The sequence below is a fragment of the Filicampus tigris genome, chromosome 9, assembly GCF_054856515.1.
Source record: "Filicampus tigris isolate MCC_2025a chromosome 9, RoL_Ftig_1.0, whole genome shotgun sequence".
NCBI lineage: Eukaryota > Metazoa > Chordata > Actinopteri > Syngnathiformes > Syngnathidae > Filicampus > Filicampus tigris.
The window spans coordinates 6,532,212-6,545,328 of NC_141225.1; the positions used below are offsets into that span (position 1 = coordinate 6,532,212).

The 13,117-nt window shown below is 41.9% G+C and overlaps 1 protein-coding gene across 4 annotated transcripts in view; it reads right to left on the reverse strand.

Annotated features, from left to right (window-relative positions):
- The window catches only part of LOC147141753 (metabotropic glutamate receptor 4-like), a 213,904-nt gene that overhangs the window by 199,417 nt on the left and 1,370 nt on the right, over positions 1 to 13,117 (reverse strand). The gene's annotated exons all lie outside the window — the stretch shown is intronic.

A 13,117-nucleotide genomic window follows, 5' to 3' on the forward strand; every position in this document is an offset into this window, starting at 1 on the left:
TTTATTGTCATTCATGTTCTCTAAAAGTGTCCGTTCGTTAAAACAAAATAACTGCGCTAAATGCATGCAGTGAATGTTACAGTTTTGAAAATGTGGATATTCGCCGCACGGCCATTGAATGCTATTCACTTTGCCGAGAGAAGCCACAGGAAAAGCCGCGCATTCATTCCCTCAGCTTGACCTCGCCTTTTTCCTTCTTCGTTGGCATCTTGCATTAATTATACAGCCAGCGTGAATAAATGAACAGGTGCGCAAACAAATTGGAGCCGTAATTGCAATATCGGCGTTGCAGATGATCTAGGGAGTACAGGTGAATTGAAGTGACGTGGCCGACTAGGTCGCTGGTGCCAGTAGCCACCCGAGCCAGATGTCTGATTGTCACGCCGAAGCTGATTTTGGGCACGTGTGTTGTTGATGGGTGATCAAATGTCGTCGGATACACGGGGATTGGCCAAGCAAGACATCGCAGCACATGGTGTGTATGTGCGTGTGTGTGTGTGAGCGTGTCCTACCTACTTTTAGGTTTCATTTAACTGCATCCATCCCTCATTTGAAACCCAAAGCAGTGCGTGTAACATTAATTTGTCTGGAAACCCTAATTTGAAACACAAACCTGTAATTTAAATAACCCTTGTTTGAAACCCTAAATTTAAACCCTAACTGCATTTGAAAACTTACCCATGGCTTGAAATCTACTTTGAAACCCTAACGCAGGTATGACACTTAAACCCCTAGCCCTGATTCCTAACCTGAAACAGGAAGTCAACTCAAACATTTTTTTTTTCAAGAATATGTTCTATGCAAGCCCACTAGTTGAAACATGGCATTCTGATTAATTTTGCCTTTGTAAAATAAGTGTTAATCCACTAATTTTTAGCCATCTCTGGGGCGGCAATTTTGTCTTCTGTCGACTGAAAATGACATCACAACTGCTCACAACGACCAATCACGGCTCAGATTCAGAAAACAGGTCAGCCGTGATTGGTCGTTGTGAGCAGTTGTGATGTCATTTTCATTGTCCGCAAACAACAAAATGGCCAACCCCAGAGATGGCTAAAAACAAGTGCATTTTGCTGCTTAATTTATATTCCACAAACGCAAATGTAATCAGAATGCCGTGTTTCAACTAGTGGGCTTGCATAGAACATATTCTTGAAAAAAAAATGTTTGCGTTCCTTCCACTTACGAATCAGGGTTAGGGGTTTAAGTGGCATACCTGTGTTAGGGTTTCAAAGTAGATTGCAAGCCATGGGTAAGGTTTCAAATGTAGTTAAGGTTTAAATGTAGGGATGCTGGGAACATATTCTTGAAAAAAATATGTTTGGGTTGACTTCCGCTTTAAAGCTGAACTCTGCAGGATTTTGCCCGAAAATATCTTTACAATAGCCTTTTCATATGACCACGTATGACTCATACATCTTAAAAATAGCAGATTAACACTTGAGCTGTTGACAGTGGCTATTCTTGCAAGCCTCAGGAAAATAATTTTCGGATTGGAATTGGGTTCGAATTTCCCGCGCTCTTTCTGCGGATGTGACGCCATGCGTGTTCTCGTCGTTGTCTCACAGAGTCGCGACCACAAGATATTATTTCGCCATAATGGATCCTACTTCTGCTCAGAAGAGGCCGCCGTCCAGCACGCTCCAGACAACCAAGAGTTTCTCGGAAGATGGCAAAAAAAAAAAAAGACCAGGAAATCCATGACAACGTGCATCGTGCAGGCGAAGAAAGGCGTGTGCAATTTCATTTTTTGGCAGTAGCAAGTAGAAACTCAAAATCCTGAGGAGTGCGGCTTTAACACTTGTTTGAAACCAAAATTAGATACCCAAACCCTGTATTAAAACCAAACCAAAACCCAATCCAAATTTGAAACCCTTCCCATGGTTCAAACTCTACTTTGAGATTTTAACACAGGCTTAAAACCCCAACTTGAAACCTAAACCCTAACTTTAAAAACCCTAACCCTGACTGTTAAACCCTATTTTGACACCCAAACCCAGGTGTGAAACTCTCATTTGAAAGACTAACCCGAACACTGATTTGAAACTCTTGGTTAAAACCAAAATGTTATACCTACCCATGACTTGAAACCTACCTTTAAAAACCTAATCCTGGCACAAAACCCTGAGTCTGATTTGAAACCATAACCTTGTGTTGAACCCAACCCTGGCTTAAAACCCGAATTTGAGAACCTCTTGAACCTGTATTTTAAAACCATAACCTTGATTTGAAGCCCAGCCCCTGACTTAACACTCTAATTTGAAATCTTGAACCTGTGATGAAACCCTAATTTGAAAGCACAAAATGTGAACTTACTTCTTGATGAGTCATATGATAAGATGGTGCTTTACTTCTGTTCTATAGAGTATGTGAAGCTAGAGAGATTGCTGTGAAACGGAAGGTGGTTGCATGTGGCATGCTCACTCATCTCTTCCACTCATCCAGTTGCACCCACATTCAGAGGTGGAAAGAAGTGAACAAGTGTTATTATTACTCCGTGTACCTCACTGGTGCTCTTTTGAAAATGGGCCATGAGTCCACAGCCCAACGACAGCTTTCTTTTTGAGCAGCCATGGATGGCTCCATCACACAGCAGCAAAAACATATTGCGTCTACATCACAGCTCTGTAACGTTAGTGACATTCCAGATACTCTTTTGCATTCATCACATAAAGTACTCTACTGAAAATACTGTTCTAACCAGTGTACTTCATGTAAGTACAAATATAATGAAACCGAAACGCTCATTTGAAACCTAAATCCAGGCTTCAAACCCGAATTCTTCATTGAAACCCTAACCCTGTCTTAAAACCCAAATTTAAAACACAGGCCATGTCTTGAAATCCAAATTTGAAACCCTAAAATGCTATTCTAACCAGTGTGGGTCATGTTAAGAAGAAAAATAACAATCAAAAATCCTGAAAGCCTCATTTGAAACCCTAACACAGGTTTAAATGTTTACTTCGAAGCCCAAAACCTGGATTGAAATGCTGATTTGCAACTTTAACTTTTGTTTGAAACCCTAACCCAGCCTTGTTGAAACCATAATTTAAAACCTTACAAGGAAACCCAAACCCTGACTTCAAAGCCCTAATTTGAAAATCCAACTCTGATTTACAACATTGCATTCAAACCCGAACCCTGTCCTGCAGTAGTTTGACACCGTAGCACTGCTGACTTGAAACCCTAATCCTTGTTTCAAACCCTAACCCTGATCGAAAACTTAACATTGAAACCCCAATGGTGTATTTGCCACGGTAGACTCGGGACTTCCGGTAAAAAAATGTGGGTCCCTCAAATAATTCCGGTCCACCGTAGCGCCATAGCGCTTGGCAGTTAGACTTTGGAAAGCACTTTTTGATCGTCACCGCTACTGAAAAAATGAGTGAATTTAAGCATCAGCCAACAGCAAGCGCTTATGGTGAGTATTGCTGTGTGCCTCTATGTTAGGCTTCTGCTAAATTCAGTACAGTATTCTTAGTGGATAGGGGATTGTCGCCATCCGCAGGGACAGCCTTAATAGTACACATTACGCAGGCGTGTAGCCAGCCTTATTTAAAAGGACAAACATACGGAGCCGGCACAAAGAGAGGCACTGTCCATGTCAAGGTTGATTCTTCACCAGGTAGGACAAATTCAAGTAACAGGCATAACATGAATACATTTAATGTTACATTAAAATTGCATGGTATTGAAAACTGATACAATAGCTGAGTTTCTGCTTCCCCCCGAAATTAAGTGTTGCATATAACCAGCTTCTTGGGGGAAAAAATATATACATTGTTGACAAGTATTGTGATAAATCATTTATTATGATCACTTTCTTCAAATACTGTACATAAATATTGGTAATTAATAACAACTAAAGGTTGTGCTAAATTGTAATTTTAGATGTATCAAACATCATTAGTACCTAAGAAATAGCACTTTATTTAAAAAGGTTTAAAGAACCATGCACTCGACTAAGTCCATATTGATCTCACGCAGTGTTTGTTTTGTGTTGAAAAAAAGTTTAAGCTCCTTTTGCTTTAGGTTTGCATCATATGATCTGCTCATGCTGTTTGCCCCGGCGACATCTATAATCTACTGATAAAAGACTTCAAATCTATCCTCTTTCATCTATAACCGCATCAAACAACATATATGTATGAATGAAAAACTGGGATTGGTTATGATTGCAATAATGTCCTTTTTTGAGGCTGTGGGCCCATGAGGACAAAATTTCAATCCTGTTTGTTTTGGCAGTAAAAGTCACTTACCTACCAAGGGCAAGTGTTGGCTATTCTGACTCTGAGATTTTCTGAGCCCATCGATGAGTTCATATTTCTGAATTACCTGGCCCAGGGATCAAAGCACTGAGACCTTGTTGACCACTATGGAGTCCATCAAACAGGCGACAGTAGAATTGCCACAAAATGGATCAACACAGTACACAGTTCTGAGTTCAGTGACGTTTGTTTGTATACCAGCTATGAGAATGGGCGCCTTAAAAGCATGGGGTAGTAACAGAGTATCTTAACACTGCAACGCTCCCTCCCATTGTAATTTGATTACTTCAATTTTTTATTCATGTTTTTTTGGGGTCAATATCTCCTGTTTGTTATTGTCATTTAATTGTGTCAATTTCTACTAGTTTCAATGTGACAACAGCCAGCACCAGCCATTTTGAAATAATACCTTGTTTAATTCAAAAGTGAAAATTTATTCCACAGTTGTACATTTTTTTTTTCTAACTTGAGGTGGTTCTCAGGAACTAGCCTTTGCAGTTATCATTAGTTCCGCCACCAGTTCAGCAGGGAGGTCCACGTACACCACCTGGACACTGAGTGAGGATTAGACAGTAGTGACGTGACTATGCTCCACTATAGAATTAAATAAGAAATTAAATTTTAAAAAATCAAAAATTAGAAGGGCGGCACTAGGTCGACTGGTTAGCACGTCCGTCTCACAGTTCAGAGGTCGTGGGTTCGATCCCGGCTCCAGCCTCCCTGTGTGGAGTTTGCATGTTCTCCCCGTGCCTGCGTGGGTTTTCTCCAGGTTCTCCGGTTATCTCCCACATTCCAAAAACATGCATGGTAAATTGATTGGACTGTCTAAATTGCCCCTAGGTGTGATTGTGAGTGCGGATGTTTGTCTCTGTGTGCCCTGCGATTGGCTGGCAACCAATTCAGGGTGTCACCCGCCTACTGCCCGAAGACAGCTGGGATAGGCTCCAGCACGCCCCGCGACCCTTGTGAGGATAAGCGGTATCAATAATGGATGGATGAAAAAAATAGGAACACAATTAAAATCCATTAAATTCAGATTGGGCAGTTAACACCTAATATGACACAATCCAGTACTCAACTCATTTTTACAACTAGGTCAGTCGATCCTGCCAGCTAGTTAAAACCATTTGTCTGCTTTGTATTTTTTGCCATATTTGAGTTCGTAACCTTGCTGCCATAAGGTCATCGTTTTGAAAGGGCAAGTTAGATTTGTTATTAGTCTGTCAGAATCTTACGGAGGAATAATGCTGCCACACCAGGAAAAGAGAAGTTCAACATCACGTTATAACATAATAGATTTCGCTTCCGCACTCAGCGGAACAACAAGAAGCAATTACTTCATGTTCAGGTCACTGGCGGAGTCCATTTTGTGTCTTGTGAATCAAAATTACTAGCTGTGTAACAACTAACACGGTAAAAAAAAAAAAAAAAAATTAAAAACAGGCCAACTGCTGACGATATAAAAAGAGCACACACATACCTACATAGGGTTCCATCAATGACCTGAAGCAAAAGTAATTTATTTGTTACGCCAAATGTGGAAGCCAAACTCATCAAGTTTTAACTAAACTTGTCACATTATTACGTGGAAGTTTTCATGTTGAAAGACAAAACAATTCACATTATAACATGGTGTTGAACTTTATTTTTGGGTGGTGTAGGAGCATAGGAGGAGTATGCGGCAGCCGCTCCGGCTTTGCCCGCACCGGAGCCGAGGGGACGCGCGCGCGCCGCCGCATACTCCTCCTATGCTCCTACACCACCCAAAAATAAAGTTCAACATGTATACCGGTATATCGGGAAATTCAAACTCACCCTCTGCTTGTGTATTTGTATTGCACACTACATAGACAACCATATCACACAAACACACAAAACGCCCCCCCCCCACACACACACACCTAACCCTGTATACACACCATCTAGCTAGCATTACTAACAACACTTTACAAAGTACCAAACAAGTGTGCAAATTGATTTTAGTCACAATCATTTTATTACAATCCTGTCTGTTTACATCATTTGGATGAATATATGACATGTACAATAAGTCATTCTTCATCTCGACCCAAATAACAGCCACGACTGCAGGGTCTGTGCAGGATTACCAGCAGGCAAATAGGGATAGCATTAGCGCTAACCACCAAGGCCATTGTAAACACAAAAGAAAACTGCATGCGTACCTTCATAGTTATGAATAGAATGGCACGAACATCCTGAAGACTGTGTCCTTCCTAGTAGCCAGCGTGAATGAAAAGGCTTTGATGATTCAACATAAGTAGATCAGCAAAAGCGGAGATGGGTGGGCTACTGGAACTAATGCAGCACCATAGGAATTTAAACCGTAAATCTGTGGCATGCACCCCATATGTGCTTGAAACCCTAACTCTGAAGTGAAACCATACTTTGAAATCCTAACTATGGCTTGAAACCCTCATTTGAAACCATAACCTTTGCTCCAAACCCTAATTTGAAATCCAAATCCATGGTTGAAACGCTGTTGATATTGTCATAGAATGCAATATTCTGTATGCCTGAAAAGATCAATCAAAAACCTCTTAAACAGCTTGTATTCTGGGGGACTCAGCTTTTAAAACGTGTGACAGTTGAGTGAGTTAAAAAGCATCAAAGCCACCTAAAGCGCAAAACCCTCTTTTAAATACCGTGGCCTCCACGGATTTTACACCTGTTGCCAACAGCACGTGCGATCGGTTGGAGTGAACACGAACATGCAGCGCCCGCTAGTTGGGATTTTAGTAAATCAGAGCCTGAATGTGTAAAAGTCTCATGTGAGTTTTGTGGCCGCACTCAGGTGTGTAACAAACTTGTGTAACAAATGGACTGGAGGCATGTAGGGAACATTAAATGGACACGCGTGGAAACAAATGGAACTGGGAGGCAGAATCGCGGGCAAAGATGCTCTTGAACCCCGGTGTAAGATAATGTGTATAATCCACAGCAGGGATGTTAAGTGCACTCATTTCACACTCCATTTCACACAACGCTGCCCAAGGAAGAAGAATGTGCGTGTGTGCGTATATGTGTGTGTGTGTGTGTGTGTGTGCGCGTGTGGGTGCGTGTGTGTGCGTGGGTGTGTGTGTCTACGATGACTCAGGCGACGCACAACATTACTCTTCTTGTGTTGCGCCGCTCCCTGCTGTTGTTTCCCCTTCTCTGTTAATAACCTGAAAACCTATAATAGTTACACAATATTTCAACATTAATGAAATGTCAGCTCCATAATAAGAGTCAGGTTACGGATGAAATTCATACTTTTTGAAAGACGCCACTGTCGTATGTGGCTCACCAGAAGTATGCGAGACAGTTACCTGCCAATTTCTACCCGTTGCTTTATTCTGAATGAAAGTGTAGGCATTCATTTAACGATATGCTCATTGCTCTGCATCATACTGGGTGAGTTATTTTTTCCTTATTTAAAGCGGAAGTCAACTCAAACATATTTTTTTCAAGAATATTTTCCCAGCAGGCCCACTAGTTGAAGCACCGCATTCTGATTAATTTTGCGTTTGTGGAATATATGTTAAGTCCGCTGATAGTGTAGTGGTACACACGCCTGAGTTGTGTGCGGGCAGCGTGGGATCGATTCCCGCTCAGTGACAGTGTCTATGTGTGCCCTGCGACTGGCTGGCGACCAGTTCGGGGTGTCGTCTGCCTTCGCCCGTTGACGGCTGGGATAGGCTCCAGCAACTCCCCGCGACCCTGTATAGGATAAGCGGTTTGGAAAATGACATGACATGAATATATGTTAAGCAGCAAAATGCACTCGCTTTTAGCCATCTTTGGGGGTGGCCATTTTGTCTTCTGTCCACTGAAAATGACATCACAACTGCTCACAACGACCAATCACGGTTGACCTGTTTTCTGAATCTGAGCCGTGGTTTTAAGACACTACTCTGCATGCTCTCAATGCCGTTCGTACGCACCAATTTGTGCATAAAACGTATGTGTGCAAGTAATTCTGTGAGCACGAGGAGTTTTATGATTGAGTTTTTGAATAAACAAGGCAGCGAGACCTTTTTTGGCTGTCCCACTGCACTACCTTACACGGTCGAGTTGCTGGTTGAGATGCGTTGACATATTGTGGTGTTTCTGTTACATTACACTCGACATTTGTAACGGCTATACACGGCGCAACCGTCTTGTCAAGACAATCTCATTTCTTGCTAAATCCCAAGTGTTTCCACACAAGCGAACACATTGTGTCGTCTCATCTACTCTTCCTTGCCGCCATGATCTATGTTGCGTGCTTTACTTAAATCCCCGGCACCGACCGGAGATTACATGAGCGCGCGAAAATCCTGAAATAGTTGATTATAGATATCATTCAAACTTGAATAAAAAACAAACGGGTATTAGGAATTTTGAGTCTAAATTATTCAGTTAATTATAGCGATTCAATCAATCAATAACTTATAAAAATTATGTTGTGTCGATGTGCGGCCAGCATCAATGTACAGTGGTGAAAATGCAGGGTTTTACTGTACACCATTTATTTGTCATTAAATGCAACTTTTTACATTTTTGTAAAACTTAATGGTTTTAAAATCAACACTGCAAAAGTTACAAACGGATGGTAGCAACACATGCAGACAGAGCATACAACGATACTCACAGGCGTATATTCTTTGTCCTCTGCTAAAAAAGACTAATATTATTGCAGTTCTTCATCTGTTTCGTCTTAAATCTATGTAGCATAGTATGTGTGTGTGTTATACTGCCCCCTGGTGGTGCATACCCCTGAATGGGCAGCACAATGAATTACCTGTAAAGCATGAAATCATGATGCACAAACTGTTTATTCTATCTATTTAATGATGTTCTTACGGTATGTTTTCATTAAGTACAATCCTGTGGAGTGTTATTTTTCTTCTGAAAAACATGTGACAATATAAAGGCTTGATGGCATTTCACCACGGAAATATGATTTAAGATACAAGTGTATTGTGTTAAGAGCATAGTGATGGAAGTCAAGGCACTGTATTGAAATTCTTTTGCCGTTGTTTCCAATTGGGAGAAAATCTGCTTGGAAATCCAGCACCGCTGAACTCACTGTGTACATTCCTATGAGCGAACACCGTTATGTTTTTCTTATTAATATAGTTATGACAGAGGTACTGTATATGTGTGTGAAATAACTTATGAGAGTGGTGAATTTATTTTGGTATGTGATGAATAGAGCTGTTCAGGGACGCCAACCACCAGAGCTGGCTGTTTGTAGTGTGTCCATGTGTCTGATTCACCTCCTTTTTTTGTACAGTGAAATTGTTTGGAAAAGCTCCCCGCTGAGCAGATGGTGTCTGGCGGCAGGAAAAGGAAGCACACACACACGCACACATAGACTCAACACACCCCCTTCCTATTTCCAGTTCGAGTCTTTGTAAATGAAATAACCAAGGTCTGGTGGGATTTTGACCACAGATCTGTTTTGGTAATCTGCATTTCCTGTGCTGCTGTAGGTGCTCTAGAGTGGAGGAGGCTGGAGAGTGTCTCTGGTTGGAATCCAGTCAAGCACTTTGATCAATGTGTGGCGCGTTGTGTTAAGATATACGCAACACATTCGTTTGGGAAAGTGGCCAAAATGTTCATCGTCCTGCAAAATTCAGTGGCAGGCAACATGTTTTTTCTTTGTAAGAGAAAAAGCTGGGCAGCAAACAACACCATGCATCACCAGAGGCAGCACAGCAACATTGAGACGGTAGTGGTGGCAGCGTCATGCTTTAGGCTGTTTCTTCTTCTTCTTTCTCTTCGTCTTCTTCTTCTTCTTCTTCTTCTTCTTCAGCTGGAGGCACTTTATCAACACTTGAGACTCAAAATGAATGAGCTGGTCAAAGCACAGACCAAATCCAGTTGAAAATCACTGTGAACAAGAGACTAAAACACTAGCCCTGACTTGAAAATCTGCTTTAAAAGCTCAGAACTTATTTGAAACCCTGACTTTCAACCCTACTTTGAAATATTAATTCTGTCTCGAATCTACTTTAAACCCGAAATACTGGCTTCAAACCCTAATTTAAAACCCTGACTTGAAACCCAAACCCTGTCTGAAAACCCTACTTCGAAACATTACCCCTGGTTTGAAACCCAAACTTCAAACCCTAACCCTGGTTTTGTGTGGGGTCAGTGATTATGTAAATTAGCCCCACTGTTATGTCACAGTTGGGCGGGAGTTTGGAACCGTTTGCTTACATCTTTTTTTTTAAATATGCAGTTGACAAAAGATTCACTTGTTACACTTGATGGATCGACAGACAACAGTACTTGTAATTGTATGCAAGTCAATAGTCTATAATTTGTCCATTTTTAAGTGCCTATATCATGCAACATTTTTTTAGCCATGTTGAAGTATTAATGTCTCACCATAAAGTGGTGTTTTCCACCATTCATCCATCTCTGAGCATTCCTGCTCATTCCAGCTCTCTAAGCACCACCTTATACTGTACATGTAAGATTTAGTGAGCCACACCGCTACTGTCCCTGACTAAACACACGCCCACTTTCTCCGAGCAGCGTATCCGGGAAAGAGCAGCCACCTTAGCCGTGGCGCCGGCCTCCGCGGCTGGAGCTCCGCTGCTCTGAAAAATTTTCACCTCAACTTGCCGGCACATGTGTCTGATGAAGGCGCGCTCCAAGCGGCCTCCCTGGCCGAGGCGCCATCCTCCCTTGGCTGGAGCGCCGCTCTTTCGAATTTTTTTCAAAGTCGACCTACCGGCGGGATGGCTGACTAGTATATCCGGGAAAAAGACGCTATAAACGAGACTCCCCGGTGACAGACGATCCAGCAGCTGTTTGTCTGTGGTCATCATTTCTCAGAGGACTGCATGGTGAACCTTGGACAATGCCAAAGTGGTTTGGCCAGGAGATTAAACCTTAAAACTAACGCAATTCTCACAATCAAACCTGATGGCGTGACTGGAAGTAAATCAAACTGCTAGCTGAATGATGATATAATATTAGCATTAATGCACTAACGTTAACTTCCTTGTCAAGCACGATATGTCGGACGTAGTTTGTTGTATAAAAAATAAATCTACTTGTTACACACATTACCATGCGCATGGATGAATAGTACATCAATGTATTCATATTTTAACTTGACTCTGGGTCGAGGACGCAAAGTCCCACAATATCTTCTCCATCTTTATTACTAATTACAGTTTCGTGGGCAGTGCACGAAGCTGCCGGCTTTAAGACGAGGTCATGAAAGTGGCACGGCAGCCACCTGGGAAGAGGCGGGATTGTATTAGTGAGTCAGGCGTCTCACTTCCAGGTTAAAAAAATAGCCACCAAAATAACTCATATGTCACAATAATCAATTTCGCATCAGTCCAGCACCGGAAATTGTCCACCTTTTCTATTCAAAATAAGAGTGACAACATGAAGTGCCGTGTGGTGTGACTAACACCCGATTTTACCCAAACTGACAAGTATACGTTTAGGGTGTTTTACACAACGTTAATTAGTGAAAGATCCCATGATGCAATTGCTGAGTTGGAGGCATAATAAATAACGTTAACAAATAGTCAAATTCAGTAAAATAATGCTATCACACAATGCCCCCGCCAAATGTCTGGAATGTCCAAATGTCCCTCAAGTCTGTATGCCTAGAACCAGTGAAAGAATGTGGCAATGTGAGACGCTGATGAAGGACACCCCCTGTATCTAGCCAACAGAACAAATTTGCGGTCATGTGACCACAATGTTGGCAACTGTGCTGTAAATGTTTTTAGGTCCCCTTATAAAATCTCGTTTAGGGCCATCAAAGTCATGGCCAGTGCGCAGCAGTACTCGCTTGGCCAGCTTCTCTAATAATGTGTGGATAAATTCACCTTACTTTAAAATGAGAGCAACTTGGGAAGTCAAACAGGAAAAGATAAAGGATGTTCCACTGTAGATTAATGGGTTTCTGTCGCAAGTGAACGTCAATGCTCGCATGGCCAGCTGCTGTAATATACAGGTACTGTACAGAATGAGTGGATTAATTCACTTTGCTTTGAGAGAAGAACATCTTGGAAGTCAACGGGGAGATCAATTGGAAGATTCTGCTGAATGTTAACAGGGTTTTCATATACAGTGCACATTGCCTCGGCCATCTGATCAAACATACAAAATGCCTGGATTAATTCACTTTACACAGAAATTACAAGTATAAAAATTTGGACGTCCACCAGACCAGATTTTGGCGCTTCTCTTGTACGTTAAGTGCAAATAATTAGCCAGTAGGCTATTCGCAAGGCCAACTGTTCTCATATACAAAATGCCTATTTTTTTATTATCAATTCTGAGCCTTGTATCTGCACCAGAAGAACTTTTCGCTGACATTGCACTGGAGCAGTAGATAAGGCAAAAGCACAAAAAGTCAGTGGAAGCTGCAGCAGACATTTCAAGCAGAATATGATCACTGAGAAGAACGCGAACAACCCAAGCTGTCATCTACAGTATATCCCCTCGCAGACCTCAAGAGAGTGAATTAAAAACCTCAGGGTTTTTTTTTTTTTTTGCAGAGTCAGAGCCTTGAGGTAATTACACTGCTAGTTGAGTCGGAATGCAGACAATGGCATATTTGCATCACCGCCACCACCTTCCTTCACCACGCATGCACCGTCCAATTGAAGCTGTGAGAATAAGTTGGCGCAAAGCTAATCTTTGGCCCCCGCGAAAAAAGGCCTCGGGGAGTAAGCTCCACAGCCCCGGCGCGGAGGCCGATATTAACAACACGGTGTTGTCGTGGTGTCGTGTTGCTTACGGTGCAGTGACCGCATAACCTAATGTGCACCACTATCCACTCTACTACAACTAAATAATGCTTCTGCATTAAGAGGCGTGCAAGC